Below are 26424 nucleotides of genomic sequence, written 5' to 3'. Positions count from 1 at the left end.
CTATACAAATTATCTAGAACAATATATAAAAAGCTATTAATAACAGGTACCTTTGGAAAGTGACCATGTATGATTCAAATATTTTTGAAATGTTTAAATATTATATAATGAGTAAATCTTGTTTCTATTAAAAACTTATAAATACAAAAATGTTAAAATATGAAACTTTAGTATGTAACTATAATATAAAAATATTTCCTTATATGTTTACTTGGTTGTGAGTTGTACTTCCATTCATATTAAATATAAAATGTTCTTTTTTTGTAATGTTTTTCTCCTTGTAGCTAAATTTTTGTTATACTTAAGGAAAGAGAAATAGATCCTTGCTTATATATATTATCTAGCGGTTACAGAAGACCAGAATATGCTACCCCAGAATGTGCCTCTTTACCAAAAGGATGATTTTGAGCTGATTATTTTAAGAACCAGCAGACACAGAAGAAGCTCTGAAAGTCAAGTCACTTTTTGTAAGGGAAATTTATATCTGTAAAGAAAATTTCTATTTTAATGGTGTCTGTCTCTTGGCACCGGGAAGAGAAGGACAACTAAATCACTAGAGACTTATCAAAAAAGAAGGCATAGACTTAATCTGTGTAATAAAGGTTATCATTGTTTATCTGCTTTTCCTAGGCATCTCCTCATAACTGGCCCTCCCACGCCCTTCTTTCTTTTTATCAGTGGACTATGGTATTTAAGCCTGAATTTGAATCCACCTCCCTGAGATTTCTGCATTTCTCTGGGTATCTCCCATGTATAATGAGGTATATGTTTTAATACAACTTATTTTTGTTTTTCTCTTGTTAATCTGCCTTTAGTTACTGGGGTTGCTGCTAAGAACTCAGAAAGTATAGAAAGAAAAATTTTTTTTCTTCCCTTATATGGGAAGCCTAAACAGTGCTGAACATCGTGGCCACTCCTGAAAAGAGGAATCAGCCCATACTTTTTTTTTCTTAATTATACTTTAAGTTCTGGGGTACATAGGCAGACCATGCAAATTTGTTACATAAGTATACACATGCTGTGGTGGTTTGCTGCATCCATCAATCTGTCACCTACATTAGGTATTTCTCCTAATGCTATCCCTCCCATAGTCCCCCACCCGCTACAGGCCCCAGTATGTGATGTGCCCCTCCCTGTGTCCATGGATTCTCATTGTTCAACTCCCACTTATAGTGAGAACATGTGGTGTTTGGTTTTCTGTTCTTGTGTTAGTTTGCTGAGAATGATGGTTTCCACCCTCATCCATGTCCCTGCAAAGGACAAGAACTTATCCTTTTTGATGGCTGCATAGTATTCCATGGTGTATATGTGCCACATTTTCTTTATCCAGTCTATCACTGATGGGCATTTGGGTTGGTTCCAGGTCTTTGCTATTGTGAACAGTGCTGCAATAAACATACATGTGCATGTGTCTTTATAATAGAATGATTTGCAATCCTTTGAGTATATACCCAGTAATGAGATTTCTGGGTCAAATGGTATTTCTAGCTCTAGATCCTTGAGAAATCACCACACTGTCTTCTACAATGGTTGATCTATGTCATTTCGGGAAAAACTTATCTGAGTATTTTACATGTTGGCATGTTTGCAGTCTTTTCTTCTCTCCCAGAGTGCTTATGGAAACCATATATATGGCTCTACAATGAAAGAGGATGATAACAATCAGTGTGCATATGTCCTATTTTGTTTTTGCTTTTCTCCTTCTAAAGTTTTTAAAGCCACAGAATCCTTTCTAGGAACAAAATCTTACTCAGAGTCCTACTATGCAAACCAGCTACTCTGGTTTATGGGTTTGGGAGTGTAATAAACAGCCTAGATGTCCACCTATCAGCATCTCCTGACTCCTGAAATGGTCCCTGGGTTCTTCCTAAAAAGTTTAGAATTCCTTAGAGCATAGCTGGTAAGCCACTTATAATACTTTTCTCACCTCTCAACTTAGGAAAAAAACAATTATATTTAAGAGATTTTGGATCCTCCATTTTGCATTAGTCTCCAAAGAATCTCTGGCGTTTTGGTTCTTTTCTCAATTTGAAAGCAATAGATCATTAACTGGCACTACAGAAGAAGAGAAGAAAAATTCCTGGATGCTTCTAGGAGGATCGCATGGCCAGATAATACCTTTCTGACTTTTATATTAAAATGCTCATTTAAAAAAATCAAATAAAAAAATCCACGGGATCTCCCGATATCAATGATGAGATTCAGAAGGATGATAGAATCCCTAAAAGTTTCTAAAAATATAGTATCATTGAGGCAGAATTAAGAAAAGTACTGCAGCAAGGTGAACCAACCTGGCCACAGGCATCGAGAAACGTGATCTTCCATTTCACAAAGGTATGTTTCCCTGATCTATGGACTCCTTTGCCCACCTGATAACAGAAGCTTACTTGTGAACTGTTGCTCTTTTTAAAATCCTGAACATACTTAGTTCCATCTATGACACATCTCTTTGTTACTCAACATTTTGTCAGCTATAGCCTTGTTATTCTATGACCCTTCCCCTAGCTCCCTTGAGTAATCATACTTATAATATGGGAAAACTAATCTAAATGCTAACTCTGAGAAGTGGTTGTATATATTGCTGTTATTCACTTGATAAACTATTCTACATACATTAAATAATGATTATGAAAACTACATAATAAAAAGGGAAGTATTTATTATATAATGTTCAGTTTAAAAACAGTGATATAAACATGTATGATAGCAAAATTCCAAATATGTGATAAAAGATACATGTAAAAAAACCATAAACATAGGCTATAGAATTAGGATAAGAATTGCAGAAAAAAATATAATTCCTTAATTATGTTAATTTGGTATAATACCACTATAATACCATAATTTATAAAGTACTTTAAGTTAATATTACACATTTACTTATTTGCCCTAATTGTGATTTTTATGTCTGCTTTGAAAAATAGATTGCTTGTAACTAGTCTACAACTGATTCAAATACAGCTTTTGTAAGGCAATACAATGAAACTGGAAGCTGTATTTTATTTAGATATCTTACTACATTTTTTAAAGTTTCTCTTTTTATGTTTTATATTGATTTATTTTTAGTCATAGTTAAATGAAATTATGAGACTCGTGTGTAATTGTAAATTTGTAAAGAGGATACTCACAGACACCACACAAAAATTTAGTTATAAATAACATTTCCTGATTAACAATTGCCTATATACATAACATCTGCTGCAACATGCTATGGTACAGGTAAGTATCAATGAGCAAGACACTTAACAAGTTTATATGCATTTTCTCATAATACTATCTTGTAGCTATTACCTTCATTTGGCAGGCAATGAAAATAAAGTTCAAAGATGTCAAATATCTTGTTTAAAGTCTTAAGGTCTACCACAGTATTTGTCTCACTCTAGAGCTATGTTCTTAGTGAATTAAAAGCCATACACTTCCTACCATCTTATTACTTTTCATTCATGAACTACTTAAAGTGGTCAAATTGCTACTCCTTCTCCACCCTCCTGTATTTTGCTTGTTCTAATATTTGCTTTCCTTATGGCCACTTGCCCGGGTTTTCCGCCTCCACCATTCCAACTATGCACTTTCCCAATGACTTTAGGAGGCGCTCAACTAGTTGGTAATTGCCAAAACAAGAAGAGAAAATGAAAGCTGGAACCCACAGAACATTAACCATTCACTGGATTCAGAAAATAATACCAATAATCAGGATCAAAGAGCCACTTTGAAGGGAAAGACTCTAAATTTCATAGGAACTTAATAAGTTATCAGGTCTTTCTTCTACCATACACTTATGAGTAAACTGAATTGGTAGATTTTATTTTCTTTTCATGCTTATTTGTCCCCTACTCATGTTTGTCATATTTCTCTGTAGGCAAAGTATAGCCTCCATCCATTCACTTGGGTTTGGACCTGTGACTTCCTTTCGTCAATGGAATGTAAGTCAATGCAGTATAGGCCACATTAGAGTGAACCAGCAACCAACAGAATGGGAAAAAGTTTTTTCAATCTACACATCTGACAAAGGGCTAATATCCAGAATCTACAAAGAATTTAAACAAATTTACAAGAAAAAAACAAACAACCCTATCAAAAAGTGGGCAAAGGATATGAACAGACACTTCTCAAAGGAAGACATTTCTGCAGCCAACAAACATATGACAAAATGCTCATCACTGGTCATTAGAGAAATGAAAATCAAAACCACATTGAGATACCATCTCATACCAGTTAGAACAGTGATCATTAAAAAATCAGGAGACAACAGATGCTGGAGAGGATAAGGAGAAATAGGAACACTTTTACACTGTTTGTGGGAGAGTAAATTAGTTCGACCACTGTGGAAGATGGTGTAGTGATTCCTCAAGGATCTAGAAATAGAAATATCATTTGACCCAGAAATCCCATTACTGGGTATATACCCAAAGGCTTATAAACTTTTCTATTATAAAGACACATGGACATGTATGTTCATTGTGGCACTGTTTACAACAGCAAAGACTTGGAACCAACCCAAATGCCCATCAGTGATAGACTGGATAAAGAAAGTGTGGCTTATATACACATTTTATGACACTGACATCGGTGAGGTCTGTTAACCACTAGCATTTCTTATAAAAGATCAAAAGAAAAAACCCACTAAAGTAGGAGGCAAAGCTGAAAGAGATCATTTCCATTACACTTTATAAACATCAAATTCACTAAGAAGATCCTCTCCAAGGAAATGTCATATTAAAGCACAGAATTCACAACTTCAAGTCCTTATATTTAGAATTTGTTATTGTTACATAATAAACACTAAACACTGATAATGAAGTTGGTGCTGAATGGAATAAAAATGAACCCACAGTTAAATATAACCTAGATTAAAGCTATAGAAGCTGCTAAAATCAGTTTATTCGATTCTGCTTGTCACTTCTGGAAGACGACCAGAAAGAACCATCACCCTAAATACAGAGAAAAGAAAAGCTTCCCTTTTTCTTTTCCCCATACCTTCCTGTACTAGTCAAGATTGTGAGTCTTCCCTAGAACACATAAACAAGCACACACAGTGCTCTGGGAATTGATGGCATACTTGTACCATACCAAATTAGAAGTAACAAATTTAGCAGGAACATTTTGTCTTTACACATTGTGTCCATTTTTCTTCCCCCTTTGTATTCCCCTAAAGACTTGTAGGCAGCCTCTTCCAGGTTTGGTGACAACAGAGAATAAAATATATCAATAATGCCAGGTATCAACTTGAGACTAATTTAATTTCTCAATTTTTAAATTATTATATTGTTCAGTTTTGTTTCCACCTTGACTCCTCCTGTATCTGGGTATCTGCCCATCATCTTAGACCAGAGATTTCCCTGCCTGACTGGGTTCCATTCTGCCCCAGTCTATACACTCATGCTTTCTCTGACTTTGCTCCAGCATAGATAAGTAGCTCTCTGTTCCTTCTCCTAACACTTCGATACACCTTCCCTTTCCACCAGAGACACTATGCTGTTCTGACCTTCGGTTTACCAACCCCATTCACTCTGCCTGAGAGACAGCGCACCAGCAGCTGAGTGAGGAGCCCCAGGCTGCTGTCCTTCCTACCCTGCTCACTAGAAGGACAACATTTCAAACCTGGGAAGAGCAGGAAGGAGCTTTCTATCTTCTACTAGACAATCTTTCCCTTCTTTTCTGTCCTAGAGAAAAAGGAGTCCCTCTCACACTAATCCATTTACTTAAGATGTTTAATGAAGTCTCGTCTTTCTAAAGGATTTGGTGTCAGTAATTTTCACACTTTATTTTAAATTTATCAGTCTTTTCTAGTTCTTTCTCTTAGCTTAAAAAGTGTGTATTTTTCCCCAAGCCTAGAAGAAATAGGAAAAATGTCATCTTTTAGAGTTGCCTTTATCTTGAGCCACCACTAAATTTCTTTCTTCTTCTTTACTTCAAAATTTCATGCAAGAGCCATGTTTCCTTGTAGATTCTACCTTGGCATTGGCATTGTGAATTTCTTGCACTGGGCCTTTCTCTTATAAAGTTTGACTGCATGAATTTTCTCCTAAAGATGAGCTATGGCTTTCTAATCTCCAAAGCCACTGAAGTTCATCTCATCAAAATTTTCTATGATATCTGATAATATTTAATTGTACCTTGTACTTGAGACTTTGCAGTCCTTGGCTTCTCTCTTACTATATCACTACTCTTTCTTCAATGGCTACTTTTCCTTATTAGGTCAAACATATGTAGGTTCCCATAAAGGTTAAATTGTTGGCTCTTTTCTCTTTACCTACCCTCCATAATATAATCTATCTCTATAGATTCAGTTACCACTTTCATCCATGGTGTGTTCCAGTTCTCTATATCTTACAGTAATCCTTTTCCTAAATTTAAATTCTTCATTTATTACTACTTCCTAGATATTTTCAAATGGGCACCCCCACTGAAATGTTAAATTTTTGAGTTTGTATATTGTAGGAACTGTTCCTAAGCTGAAAAACTCCAAGTCCTTTCTTTAATAAGTAATTCCTCTTTAACAGGTCTTGAATGTATCTTTCTTTTCATTTCTCTCTTGATCATCATGGTTCATGTGGTTTTCACCTCACACATGGACGACTGTAATAGTCTCCTAAAGGACTGTCTCACTTTCAGTTTCCCAATCTTGCCTCCCATATCTCTCCATGCTTCTGGCCTCTCTCCAACACATCCTAGCAGGATTAATCTCCCAATAGTACTTTTCAGATTGGGCTACTCCTTCATCTTCAATAGCACCTCACGTCTTCAATCCTGGGCATACCAAAATTTGACTACCTTAAATCTTTCTTGCCTATTTTTCACAATTTCCTATATTTTATTCAAATTGCATTACAATCTATCAGAAGACACCTGTCTCACAGGATGCTGACAGGTATTACATGGAAATAATTGGTAGATTTGAGAAAATTTTTGTTAAATATTGTATTTATGTCACAATTTCTCAGCATCTTAATTGTGTTAATAAGCAAATTTTTGTGTGTGTGTTTTTTTGTTGTTGTTGTCTTTGAGTTGGAGTTTCATTCTTGTTGCCCAGGCTGGAGTGCAATGGTGCAATCTCGGCTTCCTGCAAACTCCACCTCCTGCGTTCAAGTGATTCTCCTGCCTCAGCCTCCTGAGTAGCTGGGATTACAGGTATGCACCACCACACCCAGCTACTTTTGTATTTTTAGTAGTGATGGAGTTTCTCCATGTTGGTCAGGCTGTTCTCAAACTCCCAACCTCAGGTGGTCTGCCCACTTTGGCCTCCCGAAGTGCTGGGATTACAGGTGTGAGCCACCGCATCTGGCCACAGTTTTTAGTTAGACAATACAGAACTCATAGACTTCCTTTCATATACAAAATTTTTATTCAAGAAAATCCATTTTCCCTCCATTTATCTGACCTACCTGAATTGCTGCATGATGAAATCACACCTATCCTTCCACACAAATAGGTGATGCCATTTAAAATAAAATGGATTTATAATCATTTCTAAGAAAGGAAAATTCCCTTCTCTAAATTCTCAATTAATACTTGATTATACCATACTATATTTCATATTTGAAATCATCCATGCCTCCTCCCAATTCTGAACTGTAAGCATCTCGAGACCACAAACAGCAAATAAGTCTTATTTATATTCATTACAGTGTCTACCACAGTGACCTTAGACCAAGTAAATAACTTCCTGTCAGGATATGCTGAACTTTACTTTTTTATAACTATTCATAAAAATTATTTTTTATAATAGTTCACTTCTTTTATCTGCTAGGATGTTAAAATTTATGTACGTTAATTATATAAACTAGGACTTAAAAATAAAATGATAGTCCTAACATGTAGTTTGTTGGTCATGCAATGCTAAAACAGACATTGCTGCTAGAATCCTTATCTGCAGATCATGATAAAGTTTAGATCTACTCAATGGATTTTGTTTAAAAGCTGAATATATTTCCACAAATGAGGTACAGGATTCACAAAGTGCTAAGTAAAACTAAGTAAAGTAAGTTTAATCTTCCTAAAAGGTTTTTAATGACCAGTAGAATTATATTTGGAATTTCTAGGGTCAGTTTAACACATTCCTTTGGGATCAGCCTGTAAAACTCATCATCAACGACCTTGTGGAATGAAGCTGTGTTATGAGATTCTTGGGGACTCAGGACTATAATTGGCTTCAAGCTGGTCCTTGTAGGTGATGGAAATAGACCTATTCTGAGAGGGGTTCTGACTGAACTGAGCCATGTTCCTCAGGGGCCTCAGACAAAAATGACCTGAATGCTATTGGTTCCCTATGTGCCCACAGCTGACCCTCTCAAAGTAGCCAGTGACACAGAGATCCCTATACAAATACGAGATGAATAAATAGTATACATTGAATCACTGTTTGAAATATTATGTTCAGAAACATTTGAACTTGAAAGGAGCTGCAAGGTGAGAACTATTCTTCATTCCTTTTCATTCTATCCTCCTTCCCATGCTTAAATCTCCCTTTAACTTGTAGGCAACTCCTGATGAACAGGAAAATTATTACAGGAGATAATTTGGTTAGGAAAAAACATATTAACAACTTTTCTACAATTTTTGAAGCATTTCTATAAAAACATATTTGCAATGAGCCACACACACACACACACACACACACACACACACACACACACACAGCATTTGCTAGCATGAGTAAAGCTGGGACTCCAAACTGTATGCTTACAGAGCTAGTGAACTGAAGAACATTCTAGGAGTTTACTTGCAGTGTGTTTTGCAGTGTGGCTACAGACAGACAGTACAGTTCATGGAAGCCCAGGAGGGACTAAAACAATAAACAAGATGGATGGCATGATACAGACACTGAACTAGCCTGCAGGAAAATTTGAGGTTCCAGAGGATAGGTGATTTAAGAACTGATGCTATAGAAGCTGTTTTCACAAAATACTTTGAGATTCTGAACACAATGATGCCTTAAGATTCAGATGGTCAGGTGTGGCATGGATTTGAACAGGTGGCATTTTTGCCATTGCTGCCTGCACCTCAGCTGTGGGTATCTGGGAATGAATTACTTTGGAAACACTAAAGGAAAAGAACTTTACATAGGCAGTGTTTTTATTGCTGCTGTTGTTTTTTTCCACTGAGGACATTAGCAATGGTGAGAAAGCAGTAGTGCGAAACTCATTTGACTTTTCTCTCAGCTCATGTGCTTCCCAGAAATATTTGGTGGAGGACTTTACAGAGAAATCAGGGTCATGGTAAAGGCAAATGAAGGGTGAACAGTCAGCAGAACTGTAATTATTATTATCAACCTAACTCCCTTTTTGTTCATCAGTTCATCCATTCATTTGTTCAACAAATATCAATTGAAAGCCTACTATTTGCCAACTATAGTGGCTACAGGGCTAAACAAAACATGGATACAAATTTTAGTAGAGGAGAGAGGCAATGAGAAAGTTAGAAATGTAAATAAGATAATTATAGATTGCATTCTATATAAAAAGTAAATAGGATATTATAATAGGGATTAATCATTCAGGGAATAGAGGTTAAACAAAGTTTGCAAGCAGAGAGTGGCCAAGAAAGTAAAAGCTGGAGAAATTTTCATTTCACATGTTCTGAAGAGTAGAAGCTAAAGAATTTCTTTTTCTCCTATCTGTCTCCTTCTCAATCCAAAACCCAATAGCAATCAAGATAACTAATTTTCAGTCTAAAAGAAATAAGACAGCATAATTCCTATAAATCCAAGGATATTTTTCAAATCTAGTTAAACAATCTTGAAAACACTACACTGGAAAAAGTCCTCTATCTTCTGTGATGTTCAGCCTCAGGACTTTCGGAAGTTCTCAGGGCCACCTCACTGATGTCCTGTTTCATTCTTTCTTGGCTATAAGCCCCACAGACTTGGACTGGTTTCTACTTTTACGGTCCTTTGCCTCTCTATCCTCTGTAAAAGTTCTATTCTTGGAAGTTTTGACTGCAAAGTGGGATAGTCTCCCTAACTTGCTTTTTCTTGATGCCAATAAAGCTAAGCAGAAAACATCTTTATTTTTCAGATTATTACTAATCATTACTGAGGAAAAACACATGAGCATTGTAATAATGGTTAACATGAATAGGTTCCACAGCTTGAAGCTATGAAATATTAAGTGTGCTGGTCTTCAATTACAGACCCTGCCTGTCTCTGAGATGATCATTTCAGTGGCAATAACTTGCTACCCTTAATTTTTATACTTAGAGGTAAGACTTACTTACCATGCTTCTTTCTTCATTCTAATTCTGCACTTATGATGAAATCAAGGTAGAACATTGCATCTAATGTTTTCATGTTTCCAGCATTCAGTCATTCATCCATTCATTCACCAAATGTTTATTTGGTATTTCATTTTATGCCAAAGACTGTGCCAGACATTGTAAATACAAAATGACCAAAACATAAGACATAGTCTCTGATCTATAAAAGGACATAATGTGAAGTAGATAATTACATCATATGATAAACATCATGAGACAGGTAAGTTCAGATTTCTATGGGGCTAAGAGGAGAATAAATCTAACCTAGATAATGGTAGTTAAGTAACTATAACAAGAAGAGTTAAGGTTGCACTGAATGGTTTGAACTGTCTTGAAGAATGAGATTAACCCCTAGGACGAGTTTGGGTAGGGTGAAATTGGAAGTGGCGATAGTTAACAAAAAAAATACCAATTGGTGATGGCAATGGTGGCCCATCTACAGTGGCCACTGCCATGATGCCAGCTGTAGTGGGAGGGGCACTGCCAGGGCTCCACATAGCTGGGAATAGGTGGAAGCTCCACTCCCTTCTGACATGGCAAGGCAGGAGTCTTGTGTCTCTGGAAGCAGCTTCAGCCACCCAGCCATGGCTGGGGACCTGAGCATCCCTATGCTCTTGGGAGCTGGAGGCAGGAAGGAGCCCCACCTTTCTGGGTGCAGCTGCAGCCACCCAAGCCACACTGTGGATGCAGGCGTGTCTGCACTCCTGGGGGCCTGGGAAGGCCCTCCTGCCCCTACAAGCTCAGAAATGCCTGCTACCACAGCCTGGCTTCTCTCTGCTCCTGGTGCCTGTTCTGATCTTGGAGCAAACCTGAGGCCGAGCCTGGGCACTGTTGCAACCCAACTGGGTGTGCATTCACTTGGGGCAGCACTGACATGCCAGTCCCCTGCTGCCTCAGCCCCCTGGACTTTGGGCATCAACAAACACAGCAGGGAGGCAAAGTGGAGGCTGAGGGCAGTTTGGCACTGGCTTGCAGGCACCCCTTGGCATGAGCAGCCTGGGCAGTATGAACAGCTTCAGGAGGCAGACAGACTCCTGGGCAGAAAAGGGTCGGTTCCTATTGAAGCCCCACCTACAAGCTGGGGAAGGCCTAAAGCTTGGGGGCCTGGCTGCCAGCCCCAAGGACCAGAATGAGAAATTACAGTGCTTTTTCTGGGCCTACCCGTGGCTGCCCATGAACCAATCAGCATGCACTTCCTCCCATCTGAAGCCCATAAAACCCCTGGACTCAGCTAGACTCAAAGAGACGATGGGACGTGGAAGAGTTACTCCTGAGTCTTCTCTCTGCTGAATGCTGAGCAGACATCAGGCCTACCAGCTGCAGAGAGGAGCTACCCAATTCAGGAGATCATCTCTGATGAGAACTGAACACTCATCGGGACATGCTGGGTGCAGAGAGGAGCTACCTACTATCGGTCTCCTCTGAGCTGTTCTATCACTCAATAAAACTTTTCTTCACCTTGCTTACCCTCCACTTGTTCACGTACCTCATTCTTCCTGGACACAGGACGAGAACTCAGGATCCACCGAATGGTGGGGCTAAAAGAGCTGTAAAACAAACATGGCTAAAACATACCCCTTCCTCGCCATGTTGCAGGTGACAAGAAGGAGAGAAGAGCTGTGGCCCTTCAGGGAGCCCAGACCTAGGAGTTCCCTGAGCCAGGGTTGTGACTGCAGTCAGCATACCTTGCTGTGTGCAGTGGTTGAACCCCATGCTCACTTGCTCACACATCCCTCGCCACTCCACACCTGGCTCACTCTTGGCAGGTATGAGATTCACGCCAGTAGAGTGAGCTGAGTGCAGCCTGCCAGGTCAAGTGGGTGGAATCAGCCCACCAGGCTAGAGTAAAAACTTGGGCAAAGGTGTCACTAGCCACAGAGGTTTCTGGCTAGTGAGGCAACACCCAAAGATCCTGTAATATTTATATGTCCTGAAAGTAAGAGACAGCATGGCACCATGACATATATAGTTGGAAATAAATTAGGGTAGAAAAGCATACGTCCATTCTTCTTAAAGCTCTGGAAATTACATACTGGTTTTTGAGTAAGGGAATGATTTGGCTAGTTTGCATTTTAGAGACAGGGTAAAGAAGACAGTTGAAGACAGTTTATAGCAACAAACTATTAGATTCTATTGTAAGCAATCTAGAAAAGCCAAGACAAAACAGTAGCCTTAGGGAAAGACAAGAGGGAAGATTTGAGAGCAATTAAGGAACTAGAATCTTGCTGTACTTGGAAGGTGGATGCTAAGAATAGTGGAAGAAAAGAGAGGGGTTGAGAATGAGACAGATATTTGACCTGAAAGATGCACTGAAACCATTTATTTATTGAGACAAGTTTTGGGTAAAAGAAGATAACATGTTTAGTTTGGAGTAAGTTCCAATTTGGAGTAAGCTATAAATAGTACTAGCTTTGTTAATAAACATTTGTATACAAGGATTCAGAGCTTCTTAAAAAAAATCTTCAATATTTTAATGTTCAATGTTCAATTTTTTCCAGTTTAAGTGTTACCCCTTCCAGTATGCCTCTGGCCTACCCAACAATGATGTGTTGGATCAACCTCTTCACACGCAAACCTCAATTTTGTCTTTTTACTAGAAAGGAAACTATAGTTCACAAAAATACTGCAGCCTCAAGAACTCATCCTAGATTCCATTATAAATTCAAAGCATCAGAAATTCACAACTACTCATTAAACCTTTCTAAGAAAAAACATTAATTGCCACATTAATACACACACACACAAAAGCAATGGGCTAAAACATATAATAAAGTTTAAAATAAGCTGTCAATGTATGGAATAGTGTGCAGGTGAAATTCATTTCAAGTGACATTTGCATTTATCAAAAGATTTTAAGTAATATTTGCATAAGGGTAAGAAGTATAAATTATATAGGAAACATACAACAAAAATATGTCCCTTTAACTACTAGTAGATAAAAAATACTCTAGGAAGACATTATGTATTATCTTCACTCCCTCCATTTTTTGCATTTTGTTTCCTTCTTTAATGTGGCATACTTTTATTCTTAAATAAATTAAACATTATAATAATTTAGAGTAGTTGAGGTGTAAGAGAAAAGTGATTTCTTAGTTCTCTATTTTTCAGAAATCATAAATTCAGTTAGTGGGGGCTGTACCTAATTGTTTATGATTGTTCTTCACATACATTTGCTATGTTTGGAGAGATAAATGGTTAAAAAAATCCAATCATTACTAAATAGAGTTTGTATGAGTAATAGTTTGCTTTTAGCCACTATTAAAAAAATCAGGAGCTACTTGACATCAAAAAAGAAAACAGCAAAAATCACATCAGCATATTAAAAAAAATTGTACTTTAAAAAATAAAAGTTTAATTTAAAATATTAGTTTATTCAAAATGCACATATATTCAATATAAAAAATTATTTTTATCCAATTAGTGAAAGAACATAGTAAAAATACTAAAAAATGAAGTAAATTGTTTTTACCTAGAAGCATAATAAATCAGAAGCAAATTCTGTCAAACGTTAGTCATTGAGAATATCAATCTGTACAATGACTCTGCTGTCAACTTCAGGTTTTGAGACTTAATCATTTCAGGAGCAAGAAAGCCATAAGTCATATTTTACTCAAGAGACACTTGGGTACACATATTCAAGCTGTTACCCTCATAAATTTCTTGACAATTTGCCTGAAGGTCAACTGGCAATGAAATAATAAAAAAATTAATTTTTAAACACATTATGTGAAGGAGGATTTAAAGAAATATTTAGTCATTTGGCTTCATATATATATATAGAACTGGGAAATATGAGACAGCTGCAAATCTAGTAAACACATTATAGTCCTGAAGTATACTTAATATGCAAGTGCATGATGTGGAAAGTGGAAATGCTAAAAAACATCAGGACATCTGACCAGGGTCATTTTTTTTCTAAAAGTGTTCATTTAAAAATTTGTTGTATATCAAAAGAAGCATAGTTTATTAATAAATAATCCCTACACAGATTTTATTACATCATGCATTATATTTTTTCAAACTGTGGCACAATTAGGGTTGATTACAAAATAGGCCACAAATGGTTCCGCTCTCTGCATCTTCTTCTTTTAACACTTTTCTTTTACCTTTACTTTGAGGCTTGAACATGTGATCTGATGTGTGTACTAGCTGCCATAACAAAATACAATGGTGGCTTCAACAATGGAAATTTGTTTTTTCACAGTTCTGCAGGTTGCAAGTCTGAGATCTGAGTGCCACATGATTGGGTGAGGTTGAGGGCTCTTTTGCTGTGTGCTCACTTAGCCTTCCTCTATCCAAGAAAAAAGTGAGAGTGATCAAGTTATCTGTTGTCTCATAAGGGCACTGATTTCATCAGAACAAGGGCCCACCATCATGACTTAATTACCTCTAAAAGGTACCATCTTCAAATTCCATCACACCGGGCATTTTGGGAGTACACAAAGATTCAGCCCATAACACTGTGACCAGTGAATAAAATAATAAGAAATATGAATATGTGAAAGAAGTAGATATTTGAAAACCATTTGTGCATTTGCATTTGAGTCTGTCCTCTCTTGTAGGTTGTAAGGATGTCTTAGGACCCGTCTCATCACCACCCTATGAAAAATGACAGGCATAGGCCTTGTTCCATTATTGCCCTCGTTGACCCAGACTCTCTTAGTTATGGGTAAGATGACCTGAAAGCAGAGGATCAGCCCTACCACTTTATGAGACAACTGTAACTGAGTCTTAGTATTTTAGAAATCCCAAACTCTCTAGTATGTTTGAATTTGATCCGTCTTCTGTCCTGTTGTATCCGTTGTAATGTGGGATACCAGAATATCACCGGAGTAACAGCCTTTTCCAAATGTACTCCTATCTCTGTAGCACGACTTCTATCTTGCCTGCTGCTTTTCACGCCAGTTCCCAAAGGACTGAAATCCTTGCCTAAATTTTAGCCCTTTCTATTAGAACATATATCTCCTGCCTTATTTCTGCAACACTGCTCCTCTTTTCTGCACCTTCTTCCCAGTAGCTTTTATTTTATTTATTTTTTATTTTTATTTTTACTTTTTGAGATGGAGTCTCGCTCTGTCACCCAGGCTGGAGTGCAGTATTTTGATCTCGGCTCACTGCAACCTCCGCCTCCCTGGTTCAAGTGATTCTCCTGCCTCAGCCTCCCGAGTAGCTCGGACTGCAGGTGTGCATGCTACCATGTCTGGCTAATTTTTTGTATTTTTAGTACAGATGGGGTTTCACCATGTTATCCAGGATGGTCTCGATCTCCTGACCTCATGATCTGCCCACCTCTGCCTCCCAACGTGCTGAGATTACAGGCGTGAGCCACCGCTCCTGGCCTACCTCTTACTTTAGAGATATGATAGCACTGCAGGGAATTTTGACTTAACCTAAACAGACTTACTAGCAATACATATAACATTGGAGCTCTGACAAAAAATATCAGCACAGTTCAGATTCCCTCTGCTCTCCTCACCTGACTGGCCCTTTCCAATGTCAACACTAGTTCATGTGTAATCTAAGCTCCCGCAACACAGTGATATGGATTACCTGTCACCTTAAACAGTTCTATCAACAAAGTTTTGCCAAAAGAAGCATGTCTCTTTCTATCATTTAATTCACAAATATTTATCAAACAACTCCTATGTGGCAGAAGTTTAGTGTGCTAGGACTAAGAGTATAAAGATGAAACAAGATACAGTCTATGCCTTCGTGGAGTATATAATCCTTTTAGAGATAATAACAAGGAAAAGAAGAGTATAACACTCTATGGCAACTTTACTCTGCTAGAATTATCTGAATTCCTAAAAATGGAAATTTATTTTAGTGACTATTTTCTTAGTTCTTCTAAAATAACATAAATATTATGAAACAATGTAAAGGAGAAAAGTTAATTGAACACATAAAATGGATAAATTAGGTGTAAGGCTTAGGTCATTGGGGAATAATTTTCTTATCAAAATCTAGTTGGGAAAAGCTGCTCTATGGTAATAAGTACTGTATAAGGCAGTATAACTAAACCAGCCTGAGATCATAAAACCATTTTGGTTGATCCTTGAGTGATGACCATGATTTCTTCAAGTAACAAGGAAAGAGTAAAAAGAAAAAATCCAACAAGAATATTTGCAAAAATTCCTCTCAAGATAGATAATGATATCCTTGAATAACAGATAAAGTAAATGCCCTCTTCCAGTTAGATAACCAATGATGTTCCCACAAATATCACAGCAAAGACTTATAGAGACTTAAGTCATTTGAAGAACTGATATACAGAATTAAACATGCAGTGTCATCTTCATAAACCTTTTCCAATATTAAGTTCCGTGTTATGAGTAAGAAATGAATATCATAATATTTTATTCATTTTTGTTAATTTCCTTTTGTGCTATATGAGAGTTTTTCACTCCTATGATTGTACACTACACAAAAGAGAAGAAAATATACCAATTGAATGCTCATGTCAAGTATTTTATTGCTAACAAAAATTACTAGACATTACTTGTGGACAAAAAAACAACAAAAACGTGTTCGCTGACAACTTGTCTAGTCTATAAGTAACACGGTGTACTACCTTACTGAGTTGGGCTTAATTTTGTTCAACATCATGGGATTATCAATTCCAGCATTTATTCTATGTTATGACACATTCTTACTAGTAAATTTTGGAATCAACTTCAAGAAACAACTGAATCTATTTGCCAATCATTGTCAAAAAGAACAGCTCAATATTTATTATCCCAAAACCAATTCATCAATTTTGGCAAATGTTCTTCTACACTCAGATAAAAAATGCTAAAAGTTTAATTCAAGAGGTTAGCTTCATTATATGTGGAAATATTATGTAGCAAAGTCATTCTGACATCCTTATCATACTGCTCAAAATTTCAAATTTCATAAGAGGCTTGTAAGTTATTTTATTATAGAGGTGATGGAAATGAGACTTTAGCCTACAAAATATCCTGAGTCAAAGTCAATTCTTTTATGCTTTAGAGTGCAGAATTCCATGGCTTTGTTAAAGCTCAGGTCAAATAGCTGACTAGATCCAAAACTGCATTTGAATTAAAGTCCTTGGACTACTATAAAGTACACTTGTAGGACTAATTTCATAGAGAGATGGCACAGCCTTCCAACCAGGTAAGAACACAAATAAAGCTCTTTAATTATTATATAAGAATGTCATGTTTGCAAACCACACTATTAGAATTCAATGCATATGTAATTGTTGCAATAGGCAATACAAAATTGTGATGCACTTTAGACTTGATCATTTGCTATCCACCTTTAGTCCAAAGTCAGCCAAAGAATCAACATGGTGCTGTAAATTTCCTTGTGAATGTAACCTCTCTGCTCCAAGCATATGGTGATAAAGAAAAAATCTGAAAAGGGAGAAACAAATTAAACATCTAACCAAAATGATGATAATAATAACAGTATAACAAGAAGAAGCATCTCCATTGCCCAGAAACAGAAGGAAAATACAGCATGGTGAAACAATGAGCCTGCTGGGATATAGGACTGGAAGTAGTCAATGAAGCAGAAGTTCATGCTCTGCATGGTAGAGGGGACTCTAAGTACTCCATGCAAGATGGGAGGTAAGAAAGTTTGTCTCGCTGATACAGGCTTGGCGCCGGTCCGGCCTGCTTTCCATACCTTCAAACCCTCCTGAATGGAGGAATAAAAAAATGAAACTGTTGCTCATCACTACCTGAGACGATAGGTAGTGATGAGCAACAGTTTCATTTTTTCATATATATATCTGTGTGTGTATATATATATTTGCACTGGAGCCAAAGGGACACTAGCAGAATTTTACAGCAAAAACTGATTGAAGCTATTCCATTGGCTTAAAGCCTAAATTCTAATAGCTTCCAAACAAGTACAGGATGTGAGAATGCTTTTATGCTTCAAAAACTACTTGGGAAAACTGTGCATATGTGCATATCTTACAATTATCTATTTTAATCTTAGGTGTGCACAGTTGTGCATGAGAAGAAATATAAAGGAATTTTGATGGCAGCATGGTATATAAGAGTTAAAAATTAGATCAATAGGAGAATGTACGTCAGTAGGAGAATCCATAATTAAAGTACACATATTCATAGAATGAAATATATAGGAATTAAAATAAATTACCTAAAGCTATATCTTTGAACCATATCATTTCAAAACATATCATTAAACAAATAAAGTATGTGATTTTCTAAAAGGACTAATTCAGATGCCAATATGTGACATCTGGTAACTTGTAAAATGATATTAATAAAATATTATATAGGGAAGCATACATATGTAGTAAACCGTAAGAGAAGAATAAAGAACCTCGAATTCAGGAATAGAGACGCAGGTATATAGAAAAGATCGGTAGAGGACCCTCTTGTCTGATCCTTGGACCCTCATATTGCACAAGAGGTTGGCAACGTTTCCTGAAAGTATTTTATTAACAGAAATGCATAGAAAGAAACAGAGACAGGATGGCATGAAGGCAAAGGAGACTCATGGATGCATAGGCCTTGAGTAAGGGAATTTCTTAGTTCTAGAGGGCAGGCCTACCTCTTTGGTTCCAGCAGTCAGGGTGGAGAGGGCAGAGTTGCTATTAGGACCACCACGATGAACCCAGAAGACAAGGTCCTGAGCCACAGATAATGATTCCTAAGCCTTTCAACCTATTAAAATTTGTCCTACTAGGTTAAACTTGCTTGAAACCAGTAAATTTAGGTCAGTGACCTAATTTGTTTTTCCTTCTAATTTCTCCTTTTTGGAATGAGTACATCTATTCTCTATCCATCCCACTATTGTATCTTGGGAATAGATGACCTGTTTTCCATGTTTCACAAATCCACAGATGGAGAGGAATTTTGCTCTGGGATGGGCTGTACCCCAAATCTCACTCATAATTGATTTAGAGATAATTTGGACTTAGAGTTGATGTTGGAGTGGTTAAGACATTTGGGGATGTTGGAATCAGATGTATATATTTTGCATGTGGGAAGGACTTAAATTTGGAGGGGATTGGAAAGCAGGCTGTGATGAGTTGAATTGTGTCCCTCAAAAAAGATCTCTTGAAGCTGTAACCTCCAGTGTCTCAGAATATGACCTTTTTTGTAAATAAGGCCAGTGCAGATGCAGTTAGTTAAGATGAGGTCACAATAGAGTAGGGTGAGCTTTTATCCTATACGATTGATCTTAGAAGACAGCCATGTGAAGACACAAACACAGGGAAAATGCCATTTGAAGATATAGTATAGATTATAGTTTTACTGCCACAATCAAGAAAAGCCTGGGTTTACCACAAGCTGAAAGAGGCAAGGAAGGATATTCTCCTAGAAGCTTCCAAGAAGCACAGCCTAGTTGACATCTTGATTTCAGATATTTAGTTTCCAAAGGAGAGAGAATAAATTTCTGTTATTTTAAATTACCCAGTTTATGGTACTTTGTTATGGCAGCCCTAGAAAGTGTTTAATAAGAACTTATAGTCTACCAGGTACAGTATTATATAAATTCACATTATTCTCACACTAGACAAGGAAGGGAAGCATTATTATTATTCTTACCCCCAATTATAGTTCACTTAACAGAAGCTCTTAAAGGTTATGCAATTTATCCATGATTTGCAAAGCAAGTTCATTGTGCTACTGAGACTTTAAGCTTGGTTTTCAGTCACCTACACCCTTTACAGCATTGATTCAAATACCTCCCACCAGGTCCCTCCCCAAACATGTGAGGATTATGGAAACTACAATTCAAGATGAGATTTGAGTGGGGATACAACCAAACCATATCACTCTCTTCTCTAACCTTGAGAAATCTCCTTTTGTAAACAGAACTTAAATACCTAAGCAAATCCACAATAGGATTATGTAAATTGAACTGATACACAAATTTAGCAATGCCAAGGGTAAATCTGGAAAATATTACTATACAACTATACCTTATCTAGATATACTTAAAAATGGAAATGAATTAAGGAATAAAATATGATTTCTCTCAAAAACAACATGTTGACTAATAAGCATCAACTCTACTTTTCAGCAAGTAAACAGAGACTTTGATTTTAGTTTCAGCACTCCCAGTAACTGTTGTTATTTCCCTCTCCGGACGTAGTTCCTCATATATGAAATGTTACATTCTTCCAGATTCCTATCAGCTCCAAACTTCAATTGGAAAATCATCAATCATTGCCTGACATTTAATTTCAATTTGAAAAGAATACAAATAGAAAACTGCATATGTAGTACCATAATAACATTTAGCTTTTGATGTTTACTTGAATCTAAATCCAGCCAAAACAAGCTTTTTGGCTTTGGATACCTGCTGAATAAAGATAACAATGGCCAGACACTTTAGAAAGAACCAATACACACAGACACACACACACACACACACACACTCCCACACACACACCATTATATATATATATATATATATATATATATATAAACTCTATTTTGTGATGCCAGTAACTCAAGCAATGTATCTCTTTATGTTGCGGGCTCAATGCACAATGATTACTCTGTAAATGAAGGTAATATTTTTATTTTTAGACACCTGCTTCGAAGACTGTAAAATTTAGTGAGCAATGTCTTTTATTATACCTAAATTATACATATAGCATCCCTGAATTATAACTGTATAATAACTTCATATCATACCATAATATTGTACTATTCCAAATGTTTTGGAATGAAATTGCCTAAGCCTTATAATAAAAATCAATTTATTTTTTACTATTTTTTTCAATAAAGTACATTTACAAGCTATAAAATACAATGATTTCAAATAGGAAAAATAGGTTACTTTTGGCATTATAATATGAAGTAAAAATAATTTTGGTGAATAAAGATTCAGATTTAATTTTCCTTACTAGCCAAGACTTGACACACTATATGATGTACATTATTTTAAATAATTATGAACTTTCAGCCAGCAGGATTAAGAACCACAATAGACAGTTTCATAAAAACATTTAAAAATTCTCTTCCAATATAATACAACACAGAATTCCTTCTTAGCTTTAACTTAGTATACTTCAAAAGTAAAATACGTTTACATTAGCCAGTATTTATAAAGTTTCTCATTGTTATTCCAATATGCTTAGAGCATGAAATCACATGACAGTAAAGAAAAAAAAAAAACACGTCTATAATCTAAACTACAGTTAACGTAAATATGATTTATATAAATTTTAAAGTTACCTGAATAGAGAGAGAACCTGCGTTTGACACTTTTCTCAGGGCTCAGGACTAAGAACAGAGGCAACTGATCATTAACTTTTAGCTACAAGTAAACTTACACACATATCTCCAGAGACTCTGCTTTGCCCTTCCCTCACTTCTCTCAAATAGGGGAAAGGTAGTTCTTTCTCTTCTTCAAGACCTGCTTTGACATGCACGATTAGTTCATACTTTTCAGAATCTAAAGTAAACTTGGCTTAAATTATATCATGGGTCAAAGAAGGTGACCAAGACTGGCAATTTGAACTGCTAAATTTAACCTTCTCGTGCTGTGTTGATGTAGCCACATTTTCAAGCACATTTTCCATCATGTGATTTAATATCATGCATAATATATATTACAGAAATGCTATACTACATAGTTTAGTGACCCTTCGCTGAGTATAACACTATGTAACTCTAAGTTATTAACAATAATAAAGAGGTCAGGGTCAATGTGTTGTATCTCTTGTGAACCAGTCAGTTTCATTTTGTTTCTTCATCACACATAATACTCCCTACCTGGTCAGCCATTCTGTAAACGTATGCTCTCTGTCCCAAAGGGTCCCCTACCCTCTGTGAGGGTAAATCTGGTGATAGATCATTAGTACCATCTTTGTGTTTGAAGAAATTACAATAGTCTTTGGGAAAATGCAGTGCTGTCATTTATTAAATGCTTCTCATATTCTAGGTAAGGATTTTGCCAAATAAGTTATACCCATTATCCCATTCTCCAAACCACACATGATAGACATTATAATAAATATTTTCCTATTGGGGCACTGAGGCTCAGAGTTTTGATTACTTATTTAAGAACATATAGCTGAGAAATATTGGATCCTGGATTCCAACTCTAGATTGTCTGGATTCGAGGCACATGTTTCTCTTCATCAGACAGCATGCTAGACCCTCCATATCAGTGGATGAGAAATATCTGATTTCCTATGTGAAAGATACAGTTATTTAGGTCTAAGCACTAAGCAATAGCCACTTGTAAAATATGCTTCCCAAAGATTTCTATAGGCTGCATTTCTAAATGCATATGACATTAAATAATAATAACCAGGTAATAACATAAATAACCTCTAGAAATTTTATGTATTTAAATAAAGAAAATGCTTTCAAAAATTCTGTAGTATATTTCTATCAATTCTACATAAAAACTAAAACATTTTAGTTTTTAAACTTAAGTTTTAAAAACTAAAATGAAATAAAAGCATAAGGAAATTAATCTAGTACAAAATTAGACATTCACTGAGGTTTTAATACAGTGAACAAATTGTATTATGGATTTCACAATTATATAGTACATCTGACAATCAAAAGCAGTCCATATATTTACTGAAAACTCTTCAAATGCTTCTTTGTCCCAATGAAACAAGGTGTTTAATGACTAGTAAGTGTTCAACACATTTACATGGGGTAAAATAACTAATGTAATGTAAATGATTAACCAATGAATAACTTCCTTTCGTACATATACCTCAAAGTAGTTTCTTTCTTAAAAAGGGCAAAATAATAAAATTTTAATAATATTGTTTGCTTTATCAACTACCTTTTTATATTAACAACATGACAATAAGACTCAATTTTATGCAAAGAAATAATTATCAACTTTATTCAGTTAATGTTATTTATTACATAAGAAAAATAATTTTTAAGGTTCCCATATGTATAGTTGTTTTAGTTAGTATTATTACAAAATAATCGAAAGTTAAATAAGAAGAGAAATACAAGGACATAAGTTTGATATGTAAAAATTATGTTATCACAAAACAACTTGATAAGATCTATAGAAAACAAAATTGACAGGAGTATGCATAATGTATTTTGTACCCATTTTGTACTATTTTGCTTAATGTCATTACAATATAAAATCCTCAAAAAATACTATCCACTGATAGAAACCATGGTCTGTTAAGTCTAATGTACATGTTAGAAAAGTTTAAAGAGTTCAAATTATAAATTCTATATTTTCTTCCTAAAGGTAGAATTCATTTTTCTTCACATAAGCTATTTCTCCTACTAAATTATTTTAACATCTTAAATAAACATGTTAAACAAATCCACCAAAAATTAAAAAGTCACCTAAAGCAGCAAATTATGGGCTAATGTTTGCTGATGTAAAACACATAGCAAATATAATGAACTGACTTTAACATTAACTTTACTCACCTTTTTAATCACAGTAACACCTTCAACAATTTGACTCACCTTTTTTACAAGAATATATCTTAAAGCACACAGCAATCATGTTATTAAAGTTGAGCAACTAAATTCTGTGAGGTGTTAAGATAAACACAGTGTAGTTTCTACATGCACCTTTGAGAAAAGAAATAGCCAAATACAAAACAGACCTGTTCACCAGGAGCCCTGGGGAAAGAATGGCTGAAGGTGACTAACTTTTGCCAAGGTTATAAATTCTCAAGACTAACTCCAAAAATAGCATCATGTGAGGTTTTTTTTTTTTTTAATTTCCGGTTTCCAAAATTCTTCAATAATATGAGGACTGGAGAGAGAGGAAATGCAGGTAGTCTTAGGAGAAAACCTTGATAAACAGCCTTTGTGCCCTTGGAACAGGTTATTAATTCTGTGTTTAAAATATTACAATACATTCTTGGCCATAGATATATGTATAATATTATTCCCAAGTTTCACGAAGCATTTTACACATTTCCCTTGTGAGTTTATGATGTTTTTTGCATTATAACTGAGTAGAAACTGAATTAATGTGCAAAGTCCAAGTTTTTCATCTGAATAAAAAGTGCAAGAAATTCTAAAGAACAGAAAGCTCAGGTATATATTTTGAATTGAAAACAGCACTAAATGAATCCGAAAACACAAAATCCAAAGCTCACAAACATGATAGGAATAATATAACACATTGCTTTTCTCATCTGGATAAAATATTGTTTTTCTATTCCTTTCCTGGAAAGAGTATCATAATCCTAACATTCATTGAGCAGTACTAACAATGATTCTATTTTCTAAATTCTAGAAATACAATGGAGCTAAAAGTTAGCTTACAGCAGAAGGAAACAATTCACATTAATTATCTCTCAGAGCTATAATTTAAAAAGGCATCACTTTTAACCTTAATAAGCATAAGAGAGAGATGCCATCAGTCAAATTTGTTTTCATAGAATAATTTCTTTAAAGTTTCTATACTTCATGGAAAAATTTAATTGGGGGAGGGTGGTCCTAAACACAAATATGCAAGTATTCTACCATCTTAATGGATTCCCCCTTCTTGCTGACAACAGTGGCTCACTAATGGAACAGAATTATTGGAAAGGTGATTTGAGTACATGGTACATTTAAGATCCTTCCTTTCTTGGCTGTTATCCACTCAGTAGAAGATTCTACTGTATTCAACCAATAGAGGAAACACGTTCAGAGAGAAAGTGCTTTAAAAATATCCTTCTAGCTCAGGACCCTGGATTCCACTTAGCTCCCTGCCATCACTCTCAGCGTGCACTGTGGCCCCACAGCTTTCTATTAAATGCACTAACATTCTGCTACTCAGCTCAAAGTCAGAGTCAGCAAAAAATGTCTCCTCCTCTCTAACATGAAACCAAAGTTGCCAATCCTTGTAAATTCTTCTTGCAGAAGAAGTCAAATCTATCTTCTTTCCCTAATTTCCACAGGCACCAATAAGTTTAGTAGCCTCCTTGTTATCCCAACCTCTAATCTCTCTAACTAAAACTCCAAATCTTTGCCTAAAATGTACATCTAATACAAATGCAGACAATGGCATGCTACTAATCAAAACTGGTCAACAACTTCCCTCCCCTTCCCAACATTCACATACCACAGCATCTTATGCCCACCCAACCACCCAATCACCTATCCTCCACATAGGAATACCAGAGAATATATTATAAAACAATACAATTGGGTGTGTAGTTTCCATCTATTGCTATTGCCAATTACACTAGTATGGGTACTTTAATGCACTTTGGCTTTTTACTGCCATTTGTAAAATAAAAAGACATTGTTTCTCCTGGTTTTAAAAACACTACAAAGGCATTAGTCATTAACCAGATATAAATAAATGAAGTTTGAGGCAACATTAAATCTTCTGTCTCAGTCACATCTCACAGGGTATGAGATCTCTCCACACTCAAAACAAATTTATATCTTAAATAAAATTTAAGGTAACCTCTTGCTGTTATTTTAGGATTTTTATCATAGTTTATTTTATTGTATTTTTCAATTTTTTGACAGGGTCTCACTCTTTCACTGAGGCTGGAGTGCAGTGGCAATCAAAGCTCACTGCAGCCTTGAATGCCTGGGCTCAAACTATTCTGCTTCAGCCTCCACAGAAGCTGGGACTACAGACACATGCCACTACATCTGGCTAATTTTTTAATTTTTTTATGTAAAGACAAGGTCTAGCTATGTTGTCCAGGCTGGGATTTTAAGTTATTTTAAATAAAAGTATAAAACTTCCATATGATGATGTCAGGAAATAACAATTTAAAAAGCAATGTAAAATTATATGGCAAAGACAGTTTACAGAAGCCATAACCACGCCCTAAAACTGAAAGTCCCATAGCTTCAGCACTTTTATTACCCTCTGGGTTTCCCCTGGGGACTAGGCTTTCTTGGTGCTCTCCTCAGCAGCAGATGGAGGACATCAATCTCTTTTGCCCTGGACTGGCACTGTGACAGGCCTCAGCCTGTTCACTAGGCTTCATTCCCCTGGGAGCACCAGTTATTTACTACTATGATGCAGCATAATTATTTTTTTAAAAAAAATTCTTTAAAGGATTCTTTTAAAAAGAAGAAGAAGCAAAACCAACAAAATAAAATAACAACAACAGCAACACTGCACCATGATTTAGTATTAGAAGAGTTGGGTCAGACCTATACTCTACTTCTCTCATCTTCAACATATGATCTAACCTCTCTAACCCCCAGGCTTCTCACCTACATGCTGGCTTAATATTGCCTAATG

General features: G+C 35.9%; 1 protein-coding gene across 4 annotated transcripts in view; it reads right to left on the bottom strand.

Moving 5' to 3' along the window:
- Nucleotides 1–26424, bottom strand: part of SLC16A7 (solute carrier family 16 member 7) — a 177234-nt gene that overhangs the window by 83544 nt on the left and 67266 nt on the right. The window contains exon 1 of one of the 4 annotated variants that reach the window (XM_012436774.3): nt 21545–21760. The exons of 2 other annotated variants lie outside the window; for them this stretch is intronic. The gene's annotated coding sequence lies outside the window, so the exon portion shown is untranslated. One more of the 4 variants, XM_012436775.3, reaches the window with a different exon arrangement.

This window comes from Aotus nancymaae, unplaced genomic scaffold (assembly GCF_030222135.1).
Source record: "Aotus nancymaae isolate 86718 unplaced genomic scaffold, 86718_ANA_hifiasm-v0.15.2.pri h1tg000016l, whole genome shotgun sequence".
Lineage (NCBI taxonomy): Eukaryota > Metazoa > Chordata > Mammalia > Primates > Aotidae > Aotus > Aotus nancymaae.
This window is presented reverse-complemented; position numbering and strand designations above follow the sequence as displayed.